Raw genomic sequence first — 6000 nt, 5'->3', positions numbered from 1 at the left:
TTTCATTTTGTATATATGCTTGCATATCATGTTTATTTCTTGCTTGCATATCATGTTTACTTTCCGCATGCATCTGGACTATATTATGGGTCTCCGTGGAGGCCACATATTTTCTCTGTTTGCAGGTTGGGTGGGTTGTTTCTATGAGGTAAAAGGCCCAATACCCAGGCCAGAGTTGACACATAGGACACCTAGGATAGAGTGGATAGTCATGACGCCGATGAGATGTCAGGTCTTGTCTAGTGCGATCATGAGACCCACGCCCAGTCGAGGTCCAAATGGGGTATCATTGTTGGCATGTAGATGTAACAACGGTGGTGCCTCAGGAGGACTGATAACGCTGGTTGCCATTTTGACCTACCCTGACCTAGACTACACCCGTGAGTGGGGAGGGATATACATGACAGGTACCGTTGGTGACTATTCTGTTATGATGGTGACTATTGTTCCTATGGTTCCATGATACAAGGCCGAACCTTTGATCTCATGACATCTGATCTATATCAGTTATTCAGAGGATTGTACAGTGGTTACTAAGATTATGTGGACCGTTGACCCCATGCTGTTGCATCGCATAACATCATTCCTTTATCCACTTCATTTATGGGGGATCCTAAAGTCTATTTCCAAAAAAAGAGAAAAAGAAAAAGGAAATAGAAAAATAAAAAAAAAAGAAAGAAAAGATATTCTATACAAAAAAAGAGAAGCTTTGATTCCAAAAAAAAGAAAAATGAAAGTGTATGAAAAGACTTTAGGATCTCTCATAAATGAAACATGCATTCATACTATCATGCATTTCATGGTTCTATCAGAAGCTTATGGAGCCCTTTCTATTCAGACTTTGACATCAACAACAGATTTGACTTCTCACCGTTATGTGCTTGAAAGTTAGCATTGGAACAACTCCGTGAGGTTTTTGAGTGAGATGAGAACATAAATGGAGACTGACATGAATCAGTGTATGGAGGTTATTCAAGCCTTTTCTCTTTGACAAGAAGAATTGAGACATGTTCCTCAGAGGCCTAATGGAATGTTAAACTCACCTCAAGAGAAGGTCCTATGAATCAGAATTTCTGAAGTATTGCTGAGATTCCTATCACTGTTAAGGAGGAAATACACCATTGGAAATTGAAGTCTTCAAGTTCCCGATTATTCAAATTGACAAAAGGTTTTACCTCTTGGAAGAAAGTTTGGAATCCATAAAAAGTCGTGACTCCGCTGATTCAGATGTTATTGGTTTGTGCCTAATGCCTGATATCAAGAAATGCAAGGATCATCCACTCTCACTCCTAATGATGGATATTGAAGCTAAAATGGTAATCATACCTTGTACATGTGTGGAAGTTGCTTGGGGCTCCCGCACGAGGGATAAGCAAGACGTACTCTTATCTTGAGCATTGCGTCATTCGCATTGCTCGAATCCCTAAAGCATTACAAATTCTTGGGTGACTTCGTCAGAATCTTCTTCCGTGTGATAATCAAGAGTGTTCTTCACAATGCTTCTCATTCTCAAGGTTCTACTTCATATCTCAGTTGCCTTTTCTCAGGATCTCCTTCTCAGTGGCCTTGCTAGTTAACAGAGACGAGAAGAATATGAGAAACAAATTGATGTGATTGCCTCATGCTCATTCGTTTCCTCGTTTGTCAGAATTTCAATTGGTTAAGATTCGTGTTTTGGGTCTTCTTCACCACAAGTAGCTCTCTTGAGTTTGATGACCATACCAGATTCTTTCCATTTATGAAGGCGAATACTTCTTCAACATCTATGCTTGGGGCTCCCGCACGAGGGATAAGCAAGACGTACTCTTATCTTGAGCATTGCGTCATTCGCATTACTCGAATCCCTAAAGCAAGGAAAAAGTTTACAACTCTTGGGTGACTTTGTGGGAGTTCTCTTTTGAAGTAATCTGAAGTGTTTGGAAGGAATTGCAGAAAGTATTCAAGCTCAACAAGTCCAGACGGAGTCAAGTCTCCTCAACAACGACACCCATTTAGTTTCTTACTGCATTCTCATTGTAATTTTTCATTTGTGTGCTTAAGCATCAATATCATGTAAAAACTTGTTAATTTCTGAATGAAAATCATAATACATTGTCTATGTTTGTCTTGAAGTAATCCATTCGTTATCACTCATAAAATGTTTTGGCATTACGATACCAACTTTACCAATTGCTTGCTTAGGCAAAAGCTGAGGGAGAATGATGAAAAATAAAAATACAAAATCTCTAATCATGTGTTTTTGAATAAAACCCTACTGAGGATGTACAGGCATTGTTTCTAATCCCCAAACACCGGAGGAATAAGGGAGATAGACCCTCGATAACCCCTTTGAGCCTTGAAGTAGGAGTTCCTTTTCTAATCATAAAAGACCCTTATTTTAACCTTGGGGCAGGGTAGTGTTCATTTAACTTGATCGAGTGTTCAAAACTCACCAAAAGGGTGTGCATCTAAGGATACAACAATGGTTACCCTTCAAAAGGTTGAGGAATGTCAAAACCGCAATGGTTATCTTTATTCCGTCAAAAGATCCCAAAAAAGGATCAAAACCACAATGGTTATTCCTCATCAATCAAGGACTCAGGCAGTCGCAATCACTTTCAACAAATCAGAGATTCAAGATCACACAACCTTGTTCAAAAAAAAAGAGAAAAAGAAGAGCCCGCTAAGTCAACAACTTGAAAACAAGTGACTTAGGCAAAAGTTAGGGCATCCCGCTGGACCCCAAAATAAAATTCAAAAGAATTTGTCCAGGCAAAAGTTAGGGCATCCCGCTGGACCCCAAAATAAAATTCAAAAGAATTTGTCCAGGCAAAAGTTAGGGAAATAAAAGAGGAAAAAGCAAAGCAAAAGCGAAAAACAAGGATTACAAAATAAAGATCCTCATCAAAAGAACAAAGTTGTGTGATCAGACACCAAAAAAGAAACTGAGTGACTGCCATGTCCAAAAAAACCTCATTGATTCCTCAACCATTCCAAATTCCCTGTGAGGAATGAACACTCCTGTCGAGTTAGTTGAACTTAGGAGTGGAGAACATCACGAAGGGGGTGGGTACCAAATAATTTTGAGCCTAAAAATCCTTTGTTTTCTGAAAACCGCGAACCCGGCCAAGTTACAACCTTTAAAAGTCCTAATTGAAGTAGGGTTTATTTTAAAAGCACACTCCTATGAGATAGCGTTTAACTGACTCTCAATGAAGCGTAACACGTATCTATGTTGGTATCGTATGCTCGATTTATCTTTCATTCACAAGAGGTCGCAACCTCATTTCATAAACAAGTTTTACAACTTCAAGACTAACATAGGCTTTGCATTAGAATCATCATTCTTAGAATTAACATTCTCTTGCATACAAATATGTGCTTAACATCAAGGAAATTACCATGATGAGAATCAGTGAGTAACTTGATCATATCAAAGTACAAGAGACTTGAGAACTCCGAGGAGTAAAGGCTAATCATCTCAAATGTCGACCATCAAAGGGCAAGTTATCCAAAGAACTCCGTTGGGCATGAACAGTTAATGCTCTCCTTGATTACCTTGAGAGGAAGAGTTTGAAGACTCCGTTGAGCGTGGTAAAGTTGTTTCCGTATTTGTTTGACTTCAAAACAATGAAAGCTTGAGGACTCTAGTAAGATGTACCTAATCAGGGGCAATTGAATCGAGGTTTGACCTCTCAAATTCAGCATATCTGGGGCAATCATGTCGATAAATCTCTTCAAGCTTTGATCAACCTGGGGAAATCATGTCGATAAATATCTTCAAGCTTCCACAAATCTGGGGCAATCAAGTCGAGGAATCTCTCTTGAGCTTAATCAATCTGGGGCAGTTACGTCGAGATTCGACAAATCTCTCCAAGGATCCGTTGGGGCAAATTCCTCCATAAGTCACGAAGCTTGGGGCACAATTCTGAGTTTTTGTCGCTCCATGACCATAGGAGTTTACTTCTCCTAGAAATTTGGTCTCTCCCCAAGCATAGAAGCTTATTTCTCATGAGAGTTGTTCCATTTCTCCAACCTAGTGCCCTTATTCGGATACTCCCCAACATGGTGAATTGAGGGAATCTCCTCAAGTTGAAAATCTTCCAAGCAGTGGCACATGGTGAGAAGTCCGAAGTCATTCTACGTTCTGGAAGGCAACAATAAGAGTGTGCCCTTACAAGTCAAAGTCCAATATCTATTGGCACCTCCACATGGTCCTTAACACTAAGGGGATTCTCCCTGGTGTTTATCACTCTAATGCCTTTATTTGGCACTCTGCATATAGTATTCACTGCATATAACATTGCATCCTCAAAAGCGTAGCATATCCATCAAAATGGAGCATTACGCCACAGAAAAATTCAAACATGCATACAAAGCATAAGCCAGATAATACAAATCAGCACTCAATCAAGACGACGATACTTCCCTACATAAAAAGTGGTCCTTACAAACTCCAATTGATATCTGCTACCACATTACAAATCTCCTCCGCCCACGGTGCCGATACTTGGTTTTCTCAATCCCCAGCCTAAGTGTTTTCAATAATCTTCTCGTGCTCCGGCCTCGTTGTTTACCCTCATTCTTTTCATTCTTGTGGATCATAGGTCCGTTGACCTTATCCTCATCCTTTGCATTCTTGTGGATCGTAGGTCCGTTGACCTTATCCTCATCTTTTCATTCTTGTGGATCGTAGGTCCGTTGACCTTATCCTCATCCTTTGCATTCTTGTGGATCGTAGGTCCGTTGACCTTATCCTCATCCTTTGCATTCTTGTGGATCGTAGGTCCGTTGACCTTATCCTCATCCTTTGCATTCTTGTGGATCGTAGGTCCGTTGACCTTATCCTCATCTTTTTCATTCTTGTGATCGTAGGTCCGTTGACCTTATCCTCATCCTTTGCATTCTTGTGGATTGTAGGTCCGTTGACCTTATCCTCATTTTTTCATTTCTTGTGGATCGTAGGTCCGTTGACCTTATCCTCATCTTTTTCATTTCTTGTGGATCGTAGGTCCGTTGACCTTATCCTCATCTTTTTCATTTCTTGTGGATCGTAGGTCCGTTGACCTTATCCTCATCTTTTTCATTTCTTGTGGATCGTAGGTCCGTTGACCTTATCCTCATCTTTTCCAATTCTTGTGGGTCGTAGGTCCGTTGACCTTACCCTAGTTTATGAGTCAGTAGATCCTGTCTCTCCATCAAACCCGCACTGTCCAATCATAGTTTCATACAACAATCACCCCCTTTGAGAACCTTGTATTGGCACCTTGGCTACGTTACAAGCTATCTCCATTCGTCCAATCACTCACTGTAAATACTCCACCAGAAATATAAATTTCTCTTTCCCCAGCAGATATCAAATGAAAAAAATAAGAATAACACTTACACCATCTCCTCTCTAGGACAAATTTTTGGTACTTTGACATTTAATCTTCTTCTACCTCGAAGGTTCGAAAGGCCGACGCCGATCTCACCTTCAGGTTTAAGACGATTAAATAGGGGCAGCTGTCATACCCCAAATTTGTCCTACCCCTTATTTTAACTGGCTTATAATTCCCATTTCACCTGCATACCTCCATTAGAGCATTTGCATGGCTTTGCATTCATTCGTTAAATAAAACATCTAAAAGCATGGGATTAAGAGTCATGAAGCAAGTTGGAGTTTCACTAGTCTTGGCATAAAGGCTTATTTATCTCCTCATCAAGATCAAAAGGTGTTTGATACTTATTCAGATGATTGTGACTGGCTCAGGTCTCTCGAAAGGGGATTTGATCAGATGGTTCTTATCTACATGAATTTTTGGGCCTAGGGTTTGTTTCCTTAGGCATCGGAGGATATCTAGGATTTCTATGATAGGTCTCCATGCTTGGAATACATGATTACCCAATTGGTTGATGTACACTAGATCAAGTAATTTTGGAGGATTGAATGCAAATTGGAGGAAGTGAAGGTTACATCAAAATTTGAGAAAGGAAGAAACATCATCAGGAATTCAAGATCGATGTGAATTACAAGCTTCA

This window comes from Vicia villosa, linkage group LG4, assembly GCF_029867415.1.
Source record: "Vicia villosa cultivar HV-30 ecotype Madison, WI linkage group LG4, Vvil1.0, whole genome shotgun sequence".
Taxonomy (NCBI): domain Eukaryota; kingdom Viridiplantae; phylum Streptophyta; class Magnoliopsida; order Fabales; family Fabaceae; genus Vicia; species Vicia villosa.
The sequence above is the reverse complement of the archived record's forward strand: the minus strand, read 5'-3'. Positions refer to the sequence as shown.